Source organism: Sorex fumeus, unplaced genomic scaffold (assembly GCF_029834395.1).
Source record: "Sorex fumeus unplaced genomic scaffold, SorFum_2.1 ptg000111l, whole genome shotgun sequence".
Classification (NCBI taxonomy): Eukaryota; Metazoa; Chordata; class Mammalia; order Eulipotyphla; family Soricidae; genus Sorex; species Sorex fumeus.
The window spans coordinates 1,555,830-1,570,792 of NW_026606168.1; positions in this window are offsets into that span (position 1 = coordinate 1,555,830).

Consider the following 14,963-nt stretch of genomic DNA (forward strand, 5'->3'; position numbering starts at 1 on the left):
TTGAGAAACTTTCTATAAAACTTGCCCTGTGTGTGGCCAGCATATGACTTTGAACTTGGTACCAGGCACGGTGAATTTTGATGTACCCATTACAAACGTGGCTCCCCCAAACCCAGTGATTGTCGCTCAAATATAAAGAATTTCAGACAACCCTGCCTTTCCTTAGTATTTATGGTTCACGGATGAAGGCAAACAAAACAAAACATGACTGACAGTTACCGGAATTTTACATTCAAACTAATACATAGAACGCCTCATCTTTGTTTTCTTTTATCTCAAAATCTTTAAATTTTTTTTATTTTAACAAATCACCATGAGACACAGTTACAGACTTACAAACTTTCATGATTGTGTTTTGATCTTGAAATCTCTTGAGACAAATAAAAAGTGTTTGTATGAAGCTCATAGCTCTGGGCATGTTGTGTAATAATACCCTCAATATAATACTCAGGAAGATTAAGGTATTTTACTGGAGTGACTGAGAAGTTATGTATTTTTCAATATATTGTGGTATTTTGCTCAGTTTAAATTGTCTCTTGGTTACGGGTGTGTCGACAAGGTCTTATAAACCTGTTCTCTTTCCCCTGGCAATGAGGTAAGGCAGTAGAGAAGTCCAGTGTTTGGTCCCAAAGCAGGACCCAGAAGCCTGTTGGCTGGATCCCCCTCTGTAAATCCACTAAGTACCTACAGTAAACTCACTGCATGCTTTAAATGGTGTGGTAATAATACTTTGGATTTTCTCCTTTGTTTTGAGGCTCTCCTGGCAGTACTCAGGAAATACTCCTCGCAGGGCTCAGTGGATCATAGGGGATGCTCAGAATTATGCTCAGATTAGTTGCATGTAAGGCAACTACCCTACCTGCTGTACTATCACTCCAAACCCTATTAAGTAGGATTTTAAATGGAAACTTCATTTACCCTCCATAAGACGATAATTTGTTTTTTTTTCTACAGTGAAACTTGTCTCTGAGGGGTAATATGGTTTCCATTCCACATTTTCAATTACAGTCACAGATCGTATTCAGTAAAAGTGGCAATGTGTTCACATTGCTGTGGTTAGAACTGGGGTCAAAATTTATGAATTATTTATATTTTTATTGAATCAGCATGCATTAGACCATTACAAAATTGTTCATGATTGTGTTTCAACCATACAAAATTCCAACACTCATCCCTCCCACCAGTGTAATTTCCCAACACCAGGGCCCTCAGTTTCCCTCTCACATCTTCAAGTCACGCCCAACCCCAACCTGTCTCTATAGCAGGTACCTCTCTACTCTTTCTCTCTCTCTTTTTTCTCTCTCTTTCTCTTTCTCATTTTAGGCATTATGGCTTGCAATACAGATGCGGGATGTTATCATGTATGTCCCTTTATCAGCTTTCAACACTCAGCTCTTGTCCAGAGTGATCATTTCCAACTAGTGTTGTCATAATGGACCCTCCTCTATCATAACTACTATCCAGTTCCCGCACCACTGACCAATCACTGACCATTCAACTAACTTGAGAGTTGTTAATTTAGATTAAATAAAATTAGAGAAAGATCGCTTTACCCAGGAGGCACCTGGTCCTATTTTCCCAACTGCAGGCCCCAAGGCAGTTTAGCTTTTTTGATTTTTTTCTGCCTGACTCCAAAGGATCCTTCTAGATCTCAGAGACAGAAGCACTGTTTTCCTCTTGTTAGAAGCTGTGTCTTTAAGTCAGTGACCTACTATCAATATGTGTGTGGCCCCATGGAAAAAATACCAATAGATGCTAAAGAATCAAACAGGACGTGGCCCAGACAAGGTCAGACCTAAACACCTGAAGAACCTACAATCAGTACTCATCAATACACTGGCTCAGCTCTTTATACACTACCTGTCTGAATGCAAGTTTCCGTCCCAATGGAAAACCAGCAGGACTGTACTACTGTACAAGAAGGGAGACATCCACGACATTGGCAACTATCGCCCGATCTGCCTATTGTCTGTCGTCTATAAGCTGTTCACTCAAGTCATCCTGAATAGGATTAGTGGAACACTAGATGAAGACCAACCATGCGAGCAAGCTGGCTTCCGAAAAGGATTTAGCACAATCGACGATATCCACATGATAACCAAGCTCACTGAGGTTTCTCTGGAGTTTAAGATGCTGTCCTGAATAACGTTCATTGATTTAAAGAAGGTCTTTGATTCTCTTGAGACTGAAGTGGTCATCGAGGCCCTAGCCAAACAGGGCGTTCAGAGGCAATACATCAGGATCCTCCGTGAGCTGTATTGCGGATTCACTACCAGGATCTCACCATTCCACAGGGAGGTGATCATTGATGTCAAGAGAGGGGTTCTGCAGGGTGATACTATTTCACCGAAACTCTTCAGTGCCACCCTTGAGAACGTCATGCGACGACTGGAATAGGAAGAAATGGGAGTGAAGGTAGACGTTCGATAACTATACCACCTCCGCTTCACTCATGACATAGTTCTTAGAACACCAAACATCAGCCAAGTGGCACAAATGCTAGCCGACTTCGTCCGTGGAAGGGTCGGACTACAGCTGAATCTAACAAAGACAATGTTTATGAGAAATGGTCTCGCTCCAGGCGTTCCATTCACTCTCAATAGGATAAACGTCTCTGAATGCAACAGTTATGTGTAGCTAGGTCGAGAAGTCAACATGACTAATGACCTGGCATCTGAGTTGCGCAGGAGAAAGAGAGAGGCTTGGAACGCCTTCAAGAACGTCAAAAAATAGCTAAGAGGACAAAGAACCTCTGGTTCCGGGCACATCTCTTCGATTCCACTGTTATTCCTGTATTAACATACACCTCAGAGACCTGGGCCCTACTCAAACATGATGAGAACGCTATTCGGGTCTCCCAAAGAGAAATCAAAGCTATGCTTGGAGTATCACTCTTCACTCAAATGAGAGAAAGAATTCGAAATTCTGACCTCTGTCAACAGTCAAGAATCAGAGACCATGTCTCATTTGCCAAGGCATCAAAAATCAGATGGGCTGGACACGTAATGAGATTTGGAGATGACCGCTGACTAGAGCCATTACTGACTGGATTCCACGGGATGTCAAAAGATCACGAGGCCGCCCACCTATAAGATGGTCAGACTTCTTCGTCAAGACCCTGAAAGATTGATTTAAACCTCTTCGTGTCCTAGAATGAGCAGAAGCCATTGGGCTATATTAGCACACGACAGGGATGAATGGAGAGGTTGCTGGCACCTGCTCGAGTGAATCAATGAATAATGGTATATCAAGTGATCAAGTGATCAAGATGCTAGTGATAAAGGAATAAGAAATAATGAAGAGATTGTACACAGAAGTTTCAGGTCACTGATGTTCCTCTATGATTATAATGATGGATAAATAATATGAATTTCTCCAAACATCTAGAAAGTATAGCATTGAGAGTGAATCATGGGACCAGATTGATAAGGGTAGGGTGTTTGCCTATTATGTGGCTGACCTGGGTTAAATTCCCAGTATCCCATATGGTCCACCCATGCACTACCAGGAGTAATTCCAAACTGCAGAGCCAGGAGTAACCCCTGAGAATCGCCAGATATGACCTCAAAAGCTAATAATAATAATAATATCCATCATATCTACTTTAGAAATGTCTTTGACGATTGTTAAATGAAGCAAGTCAGAAGAAGGATAAACACAGGATGATACCACTTGTATGAGGCATTTAGAATAACTGGATGAAGAAATGCAATGTCTTAAAGAGGAGGATGCTCTATTCAACCTTAGCCTCAGGATGGAGAGAGGAGAAAGAAAAAAATGTGGAAGGGAGGGAGAGAAAAGACAGAGGAGAAGAATGGGGGTCATGTCTGGAGATGCAGGTTTTATTAAGGAAAGATAGAACCAAATTCCCTAACCACAGTATCAACAACACTGAAATCAAGTTACCTAAACTGTAACAGCCAAAGCGAGAAAGCGGCTTGTCCAGAGGGCAGGGCTGAAGGTGGGTAGGGGATATGGGCAGGAGTCTGAGACCATTGGTGTGTAGAACTTGGCACTAATGCACGGATTGGTGCTGTAATGTTGTATGTCTAAAGCTCAACACTGAATAACTTTGGAATTATGGTGTTTTTTATTTTAAATGTCTTGATTGGAAAATAAATTTTAAAAGGAAAAGAAAAAGAAATGTCTTTGATAATTAAATTTCATGGAAAAGAAAGTCAAAGCAGAAGGAGTACATCAAACTTAAACACTTCTGCTTTGCCAATGAAAGGCGGCCAAAATTAAAACACTCCATCAATGAACAGGAGAAAATATCTGCACAGCATTCGTGTGACAGAAACACAAATGTCCAAGATGTGCAAAACGTAGCAACGAAATAATATACTCAGAACTTATTCCTAGCTCTGTCCTCAGAGATCACTCCTGGTGGGCTTCGGGGACCCTAAGTGGTGCAGGGGATCAAACCCAGGCAGACCTCGGCACTGTGCAAAGCAAGCTCCCTTCCCACTGTCCAAGTAATCCAGCCCCTGTCCACATAATTTTAATTGATGCTTCCAGGACCTTGAGTCTCTCTGGAGTGATCCCTGAGCAGAGCCAAGTGTGCCCCCCCCACCAAAAAAGAAAAAAATCACAAAATAACAAAAACATATTTTCCCCCTTTTACTTTTCATTTCCCCCTTCCTCCATGCCCATGCTTGCAAGAGGTCAGTGAGGAACAGCTCATCAGAGGTTCTGCCCTGCTCAGTGTAGCCTTTCGCCACTAATCAAGAGCTGTAGGAATGTAAGTACAAGGTCGGCGTGCTGAGATTTTTTTTCTTGAATCTCATTTTTTTGCGCAAGGTTCAGCCTATTTTATTTTAGTTTTGCTTTTAGTTGGGAAGTCACACCTAGTGATGCTCAGGGCTCACTCCTGGGTCTACACTCAGAAATTCCTCCTGGCATTTCTTGGGATGTGGAGGAGATGGAGAGATAGAGTAGGAGTAGGGTGTTTGTCTTGCATGCAGCTGACCCAGGTTCCAACATCCCTGACATTCCATAGGGTCCCCCAAACACTGTCAGGAGTACTTCCTGAATGCAGAGCCAGAAGTAACCCGAACATCACCAAGTGTGTGAGTTCACAAGGTAAACCACTGGGGCTGCTACTGCGATGCGTGTGTTTGTGTTCTTGTGGCCCAGAGCTGGCTCCCCACCTCCCAACCTCCCCAGGGCTCCCCAACAGAGAGAAAGAGGGATGGGGAGATGGGGGAACATCGTTGATGGTGAAAATTGCCCCTTTATTGGAGAGGTGCTAGCATGTTTATAGAATATCTGAAGGGGGATTGAGGTCAGGACATAGGTGTGATTGGTCATTTACATAGATAAACATTTGGCAGAGGAAATTCTCTTGGAGAGATCAACTCAAGAAGACACTGCCTCCAAGGGACATCTACATTGCTTTTTATCTTTCCCTCTAGTGTATAAGTTATCAATAAATGCAGTTGTTTGGATAAACACAGTAAGAGTCAAAGATTCCAGCACTTAGTTCTCTGGGCTCTGAGCGCAAGCAAGGCTTTTACCGTAAATCCCAGACTAAGTCCTCAGGTCAGTTGAGCTTGTCCTTCCCAATGGGGGTCCTGTCTCTTAGGTTGTAAAAGTTTGCATCAAAACCATGCATGTATGCCTTTTACAATGTCCCATTTCGATGCCAGGTAGCTGTGCCACTGCCCCGGGTCCATCCCAGTCCCACGGCAGAACCTCCCTTTTGGGGTGTTAGGAACTACAACAACCGAAGCCTGACTCAAGTAATTATGACCAAGTAATTATACCCAGGAGCAGATATAACTTAGAATCAATCAATTCCCAAATATTAGGAGCATACCATTAATGGTCTTTCTGTGTTTAACCAAAGAGCATTGCTCTATAGTAAAACATAGAAAAGGCTATAGGGGAGATAGAAAATCAGGTAGTTATATAGAGCACTTCAAATACAAAACAGTACAAATACAAAGTTCAGAATTACCAGAAAGTTTTGGCTTATGAATAATCAAGACTAACTTGGAAATTTGTGACAATGAGAGGTAAAATATAAGGGAAAGGTTAAGGATGTTCTTTAACCAAATTAAGTTTTCCAGCAAGAGCTTGTTAAGCTTCTCTAGGAGGAATAAAGGGGACAATTCACTGATGAAGTTTAAAGCACTTAGGGTTAATATCCAACACAAAGGAAAGGTTGAAGATACACTTTAATAAATTAGGGATGTTAGCAAGGGCATGGGAAGCTTCTCTGGGAGGAGGAAAGAGTCAATTATTCTGTGAAGCCTAGGGCACTGAGGGTTGATATCCAACAAAATGTGACAAAAATAAATAAAAAAATAAATTTGTAAAACGGAGAATTTTTTTCCTGGTGCTGTTTTTGTGGGACACACATTGGAATGTTAAGCTCACCTGAGTTCCTATACTGACATTCCGTTATACTCATGATACTCTGGAGTTTTTTCTTCTTTGTTTTGCTTTATGCTTTTGAGCCACACCAAGTGATGCTGAGGGGTCTTTCTGCCTCTGCACACAGGAATTACTAAGATGGTGTTTGGGGCAGCCTATGGGATGGTAACTGGTCAGCTGCGTGCAAGGCAAGCAGGAATTACTGTGGTCATACTCAGAGGATACTGAGGATGGAATCCGGGTTGGCTGTGTGAAAGGCAAGTGGGGACCCTATACGATGCTGGAGATAAATACCAAACCCATCACGAGCAAGACAAGCTCCCAGCCACTGAACTATCATTCTGGCCCCTTTTATTGCTTTTAATCTGTATTTTCATTTAAAGTATTTTTTAAAAGTTTTTGGTGGCCTGTCGCCTTCTCCTCTCTGGAAAGAAAGATGGCGGCCGCATGGGAGCCTTGTGGACAGCAGGTATGAGCCGGGGGAGTGGGGGCGACTAAAACCTCATGGGAAGGGGGGCGTTTCGGTCCGCCCTTCACGCCCTACCGAGGCCACCAGTTGCCCCCCATGAGCGGCTCTCCAGCACGGCCACAGTCCCAGAAGCACAAGGACTTAATGCAGAACCCAGCAGCTTGGAGCAGAAAAGTGAAAGGACTATGCGTTAATCCAGGCCATCAGGTGTGTCCGGAGAGGAAAGGGTGTTGGCCCCTTCCGCCCTCCTCCCTCTGGAAAGAAAGATGGCGGCCACATGGGAGCCTTGTGGACAGCAGGTATGAGCCGGGGGTGTGGGGGCGACTAAAACCTCATGGGAAGGGGGGCGTTCCGGTCCGTCCTTCACACCCTACCGAGGTCACCAGTTGCCCCTCGCGAGCGGCTCTCCAGCACGGCCACGGCCCCAGAAGCACAAGGACTTAATGCAGAACCCGGCAGCTTGGAGCAGAAAAGTGAAAGGACTATGCGTTAATCCAGGCCATCATGTCTGCCCGGAGGGGAAAGGGTGTTGGTCCCTTCCACCCTCCTCCCTCTGGAAAGAAAGATGGCGGCCACATGGGAGCCTTGTGGACAGCAGGTATGAGCCGGGGGTGTGGGGGCGACTAAAACCTCATGGGAAGGGGGGCGTTCCGGTCCGTCCTTCACACCCTACCGAGGTCACCAGTTGCCCCTCGCGAGTGGCTCTCCAGCACGGCCACGGCCCCAGAAGCACAAGGACTTAATGCAGAACCCGGCAGCTTGGAGCAGAAAAGTGAAAGGACTATGCATTAATCCAGGCCATCAGGTCTGTCCGGAGGGGAAAGGGTGTTGCCCCAGTCACCTTCTCCTCTCTGGAAAGAAAGATGGCGGCCACATGGGAGCCTTGTGGACAGCAGGTATGAGCCGGGGGACTGGGGGCGACTAAAACCTCATGGGAAGGGGGGCTTTTCGGTCCGCCCTTCACGCCCTACCGAGGCCACCAGTTGCCCCCCACTAGCGGCTCTCCAGCACGGCCACGACTCCAGAGCACAGAAACCAATTTCTTAACTATCTGACTTTCAGTAGAAATACTTCCAGGGTCAATAAGTAAAACAGCAGTAATCCAAAACCGACATATAATTCTTGAACCCAGCTGTAGAAAGCAAATCACTTCACAATGCTTTGTCAGCATGTCTGATTTGGGGGTGGGGGGGTAAACTCTAAATAATAGTGGTGAATCTTTTATTGAAACAATGAATCTAATCAAAGCAGATAGAGTGTTAACTAGAATTCATCTGCCCCACAGGGACTGGGAGGGGTGGGGGGTGGGGTTTTATTGAGGTTCTTCATGGTAAAAAATAAGTTTTGGTAAAGGGAAATGTGCTTGATATTTGCATGACTGAGACCTAAACCTGAAAGCTTTGTAACCTTTCCCATGGTGATTCAATAAATAAATAAATTTAAAAAATAAATAAATAAAAAAATAAAAAAAAGTTTTTGGTGGCATAACCAGTTCTTATAGTAACACATACAACAAGTCACTTAGAATGTTTACATCCTCACTCATTCACTGACACAGAAGCTCTATTCACCTTTACACTCTGATTAAACTTTGTTTTCTGAGTTCACTTTTCTTTTATTAATCTTCCCCATCTCTTTATGCATTTCTCATTGATTTTTAACTTTTCTCTCAAATGCCCTTTTTTATGTATTTTTCGTAGCGCCTATGATTTAATAACCAAAGTATCAGAACTATTGGGGGAGGCAGCCACAGTGAAGTGGGGAGGGCTCTTGCTGTGTATGCAGCTGATGCAGGTTCGAACCCCGACAGCCCATAGGGTCCCTGAGCCTCCAGGACTGATTTTTGAGTGCAGAGCCAGGAGTAAGCCCTGAGTAATGCTGAGTGTGGCCCCAAAATAAACAAAATAAAATTAGAACTATCTTATCTAGTTCAGATTAGTTAAATGATTCTAGGGTTGTTTACGGAATTGTTTTAAAAATTTTAGAGTTTTTAATTTTGGTAAGAATTTTCTATCACAATACCAGATGTTCTGATTCATGAATATTTTATGTACTCAAATGTCTTTTTCTGTCTCCAAAAATGGGACTGGAGAGGTAGCACAGCTTGTAGGGCATTTTCCTTGCACGCTGTTGACCTGGGATCAATTCCCAGCATCCCATAAGTCCCCTGAGCACCGCCAGGAGTAATTCCTGAGTGCAGAGCCTGGTGTAACACCTGTGAATTGATGGATGTGGCCCAAAAAGCAAAATCATATCAAAAATATTTTTCTACCATTTAAACGTTTTGATCAAGAATTTCTTGAACCAATTAGAATTATTTTATATGAGTAAGATTGCTGAAAATTCTTTAATTTTGCAATTCTTTTATGACTTGTGTTATCAGAATGATAGTTTTCTTTGGAGAGTTCAATTATTAACCAATGTAGATCCTTCATTAACAGTGAATCAAGACATCTAATTATTTATATTTTTCAATGTTTATCTTCTTACTTGCTTTATCATACTATTGAAGATACAATGGAATAAAGTGAGCTGTAGTATATATTTAGTATGGTTCATATGTTCATACTTATGTTCATACTCAGGGATCACTACATCTGGAAATATGCGGTAGCCGAGATTGAACCCAGGACAGCTGCGTACAAGGCAAATATCCTCCTCACGGTGCTATTGCTCTAGGCCTTTTCCTATGCTATTTTGAAAACATTGTTTATTACTTACATGCATATTTTGTACTTCATTTAATAATTGACTGAAACAGATTCTTCTTTAAATAACCCTGTGCTCTTTCACTCATGACTGTGCCTACATTGGAAATGTTGTGCAACATTTGCTTCTATCTAGCTGAAAAATTACATCAACCCAAATTTAAAAAAATGAGTTTAATTCCTTTTCCTAATGACAATTTTTTCTTTCTTTTCCACATTTGGTGATGCTCAAAGTTTCTCCTGGCCCTGCACCCAGGATTTACTCCTTCCAGTGCCCAGGAAACCATATGGGATGCCAGAGGTTGTAACCGAGCTGGCTTCATGCAAAGCAAATGTCTAGTTCTGCACCATGACTTCAATCTGTATGGCAACTTTCTATATTGTGAGCAGAGTCAGAATGTGTGAGGAAGGCCACAACCAGAGTGAGATGTGAGAATAAACGAATGTCAGAGGGTGAGGGGGATGGGTACTGAAAATAGTTTTCCTCCATTTCCACCAAAATGGAGCAGGGGTTGGGATAGGCAGTGCCCCATTATTACTCTGATAATCTGTGAATCTGTGGAGGGAAGACAGTGATTTGGGCTCAAATAACTTTTCAGCGACAGAGGTTGTACGTGGATGCCCAGTATTCCAAAATGAGTGACTGAGCATCAACTGGAAATACACTTGTGATCAAAGGGAACATTCCAGTCCTCGGGGGTATATTTAAGGGGCAGAAAGGAGAGAGACTCACACATTCAACAAGGTTTTGTGTGTGTGTGTGTTTGTGTTTGTGCCTGTGTGTTTAATTGAATCACTGTGAGATAAAGATACAAGCACCTTTGCACTGCATCAAGGCCATTCCTGGCAGTGATTGTGGGACTCTGCGTGATGCTGGGGATCGTGCAATCACACTGGCCCCAGTCTCCTGAGACAAGCACTTCTACCCAAATAGCTGCATTTGGGTCCCGGGCCTGCTGTACTTGGGACCAACCAACGTGTTCTCTCTAGCATCTCTCTCTCTCTCTCTCTCTCTCTCTCTCTCCCTCTCTCTCTCTCTCTTTCCCCTTCCACAGAGCGTCCAGATAAAACCTGTTTTATTTTAAAAGAACAAAGATTGTTAGGGATCTCCGACGCAGACAAGGACCACACAGGAATGCCATCAGCAAGCAGGCAGTTTATTGAGCTGGCTCGCCAGAGTCAAGCCATCCCACCGACATGCAGGTCCAGTAGGTGAGGCAAGACCCCGAGCTTCTTCAGAAGGGAGCATTTATAGGCCTATACTGGCCGTTACAGAGGATTTGAAGGTCTCAATTTACGTAAGTGCCTGCTCCGGGCTTCACGTGATATCCGGGTCTGAGGGCTGAGCCTGGACCGGTGGCAACTGTTTCATTAGTCAACCACAAGGTCTTTTATGAAATTAGATTATACCTTTATATGGTCATAGCTCAGGGGCCCATACATTCCTCCTGGAACAAGCAGATAATAGAGGCGTGAGTGGAAACTATACTATCTTCATTGTCCTTGGCCCAGTCCGAGGCTGTTCTGTCCTAACAAGATATGTGAGGCCAGAGAGATAATCCAGTGGGGAGGCGCTTGCCTTGCTAGTATGGCTCCATTCAACGAGGGAAGGTCATTCATGCTGTTGGGCCGCAGGTGGGCCGAGAGGAGAGAGGCTGGCTTGCGAGAGAAGGCGGGGGACCCAAAGACATGGTGGGAGTTTGGGGGCCATGTGTTTTGGAAGGACCCACTGGCCTCCCGGGTACAAGTTTCAGCCTGATTGGGGCCTGAGCAATGACTGGGGTCAGTGACTGGGAGAACAAGGACAAGCGTGCCAGCCACAGGAACAGACTGTTGAAGCTCGGAGTCAGAGGCTTCTCTGGATTTTTAAAATTTGTGTATGTGGTGTGGTGGTGTGTGTGTGTGTGTGTGTGTGTGTGTGTGTGTGAAGCAAGATTGTTTTCTTTTTTCTTTTCCTTTTTGGGTTACACCAAGCGATACTCAGGGCTGACAGCTAGCTCTGCGTCCTGGAATTACTCTTGGATGTGTTCAGAGGAACACTATGGGATGCCAGGAATTGAACCTGGGCCTGCTGTGCGAGTCTGTGTGTCCTACATACTATATCATCACTCGGGCCCAACAAGCTAGTTTTATAGAAACATACTTAGAAAGGATTAGAGAGAAGCACACGCTGGGGAGCGAGAAAAAGGCTCAGTCGGGCCACAGTGATGTCCAACGGGACACACTGGCCTTGCACACGACGACCGGGGTTTGATCACGGGAACCGCATAGTACTCCCTGTGACCCACGTGGAGTGATCCCTGTGCACCACCGTGTGTGCAAAAACAAAACTAAAACAAAGCCAAGTGCAACCAGGAGGAAGAGCCGGGCCTCGCCAGCTTGTCCCTGGTGGCCCTCTAGCCCCCGAATCCTGCCCGGGCACCCACAGTTCTCCTACGTGGATGACAATGGCGCCCGGGAGAGCGGCATGCAGCTGACCTTCCTGTGCCTGCTGAGCACCCGCACCTGGCAGTCCTTCACAGACCTGTGCCAGAACAATGCCGCCAGGCTGGACTTGGCGGCGGGGAGCCAGGGCCTCATGCTGCACTCCCGGGAGGCCACGGGCCAGAAGTCGGGCCTCAACTAGATGGCCAGATGGCGGTGGCCGCAATACGGCCCCCTAGGACGGCTAGGTCAGGGGAGTAGGCGGTGGGAGCGCGCAGGGGGTCCCTGTGCCCCGGGAGTGGCAAGGCCAAGACCCTGCTGGAATTCAGCGCCCCCAGGGATGGGTCCTCCCGCTGCTGGATGTGGCGGCTTCTGGTTTCGGACAGCCTGACCAGAAGTTTGGCTTCCAATGGGGGCCCGTTTGCTTCAGTAGCTGAGAGTCTGGGGGTCGCGGAGGAGAGTGAGGGACAGATGGGACGCCCTCACAGGGGCACTAATGGTGATGAGGCCTCCAGCCACCCTATTTCTCTTCTCTTGCAACTGCCTCACTGTCAGATAAGAGGAATCTCCTTCCTTCTTCAGCCCCCAGGGGGATTACCAAGCCTCTCCCCTCCACTCTTGGGGGCGCAGTGGAAGTTTAGCTGGAAGTTTAGCACCCCTGCACTGCATACAAAGGGCTTCCAGCTCAGAGTTGATACAGCCCTCCTAAACCTTCCTCTAAACCTGCCTCACATCCTGTTCCCCCAAATATCTGGTGCTTCCGTACCTCCTTGTTGACCACTGGATTCCCTACCATTCGAGGTAGACTGCTCGTTGGATTCCTCAGAAATTTCTGGGAACAGAGCAGTTGGGGGTCCCCGAGTGTGGGAACCAAAGTCTGACTCCAGAAGGATGTGGGGCCCCCTGGCAGAGCTGTGTGCCCCCCATCTCACCCCAACTCCAGATGCTGTCACACCCCTGCCTCCGAATCCCTTCCCCTGAATCATATAGCCAGATCAGGTGTGGACCAGGTGGGGTGGAGTGGAGGGTGGGGCATGACCCTGACCCCAATGGTCCTGCCTTCATTCTCAAGGGGTCTGTGTGCCAAGAGGAGGCCTCTATGGTAGATTCTACTCCCTTACACCCGCCATGGCCTGGAGGGGATGAGAGTCCACCAATGCCCGGCTCTGTAGTACCCTTCTGGAACTCAGGTCAGAGAATAAACTAGTGAACTGTGTCCGTATTCCGTGCTGCGTGGGGCTCGCCCTACTTACCCTCTATGTGGAGAGACACCCAGTGGTTCGTGCTTCAAAACCAGCTGCCCGAGAGTGAACAGGGTGACACAGGACAGGCTTGCCTTTCTGCAGTACGATGTCTTCAACCAACTTGGTTCTAAAGATCTCCATACCCCAGGTCCCCACATCTCAGCACTCCACATTGCTGAGGGTACCATCTTTCCTCCTGAGTTTTGGGGCTCCTGTACACATGAGAAGTCCCATGTCTTCTGTTCTTCATGGAGGAGATTGGCAGAGGCCAGATTCAACTCTGGCATCACCAGATGTCTGGAGTGAAGGTAACAGTCATCAGAGGAACTAGGGTGTGTTAAGAAGAATTTTAATTAACACAGGAATAATGTGCCTAAGACTGGGAGATCACCTTCCCTGGAAATTCTAAATACATCATTTCTGTCAAGAATTTTTTTTTGCTTTTTGAGTAACACCCAGCAATGCTCATGGATTATTCCAGACTCTGTACTTAGAAATTACTCCTGGTGGTACTTGAGGACCATGTGGGATGCCGGGGATAGGACCTGGGTAGCTGTATGCAAGGCAAACATCCTACCAGCTATACTATACCTCTGGTTCTGAGGGTTTTGAGGGGGCTGCTTTTGTGTGTGCCCACAGTCTTCTGGGGACCATTGAGTATCTGGGAATCGAACTTGGTCGGTTACAAGCAGGGTGAGATTATTTTTTTCGTTGTTCTGTTCACTTTGAACAAGAAAAATTATGAGCCCTCTTTGCTCTGTCTGTGGCCCAACTCTTTGAAAGGTTTCCAGTTATAATCAACCCCACGTGAAATCACCCCACATTCTGTGGATGCATCAACCCTCTTCAACAAAGAATAGGGGTCAGTGATACAGCAGGATACAGTTCAGAACCCACCAATTTGGGGTGGGGGGATCTGCTATCAAGGGACTGAGGCTGTTTTGGTTTTATTTGGTTTGTCTATGGTTTGGGGGCCCAACACCAGCAATACTCAGGGGTTCTCCTGGCTCTGCACTCAGCAATCACTCCAGCATGATGGTGGGGCTGTATGGAGAGCCATAGAAAGAACCAGGGGCCTGTGACTGCAAGTCAAGTGCACTAACCGCTCTGCTTCCTCTGCAGCGACCCAAGCGGTTTACCTGATTAATGACCCTATACCTGATATTGAAGCAAAGAAAAGGTCTGGAAATCTGAAGTGTGGGAAAGTCTGGCCCTTGCAGTTGCACAAAATGCCATGGGATCGCGATGTGTGTGTTTCCATCCCTCCACAGGCCCGTTTCTCTTACGAATTTTCCACCCTTGGGTTTGCTTCAGGGATAAGCATGGGATAATTAAGGATCAAGCAAGCCACTTCCACAGGTGCTGCAGTAGGAGAACATGCGAGTGCTTTCTTTCACTTGGGTAACCTGGGTTCGGTTCCAACCTTCATAATTTCTGGGGTACATAACTGAATCTTCTCGTGGGTCGAGTGGGTTGCTCTCGCTTTGTCTCTGTCTCTGGACCACGAGGAGTGCAGAGGATTGAAACTGACGTGGAAAGAGCAAGACAAAGTCATTTCTTTTAAGTTATTTCTTTTTAGTTGTTTATTTTTGCTCTTCACTCTGAGCTAGAAATCTTCTGAAGCCACTTTTCTATGTCTGTGACCAAGCCATTGAGAAATATTTCCTGCTATGGGCAATCCACATCCCATCGTCCCACATTGTGAGGGAGCCCAAAGCTCTACTACAAGGAAGAGGCGGC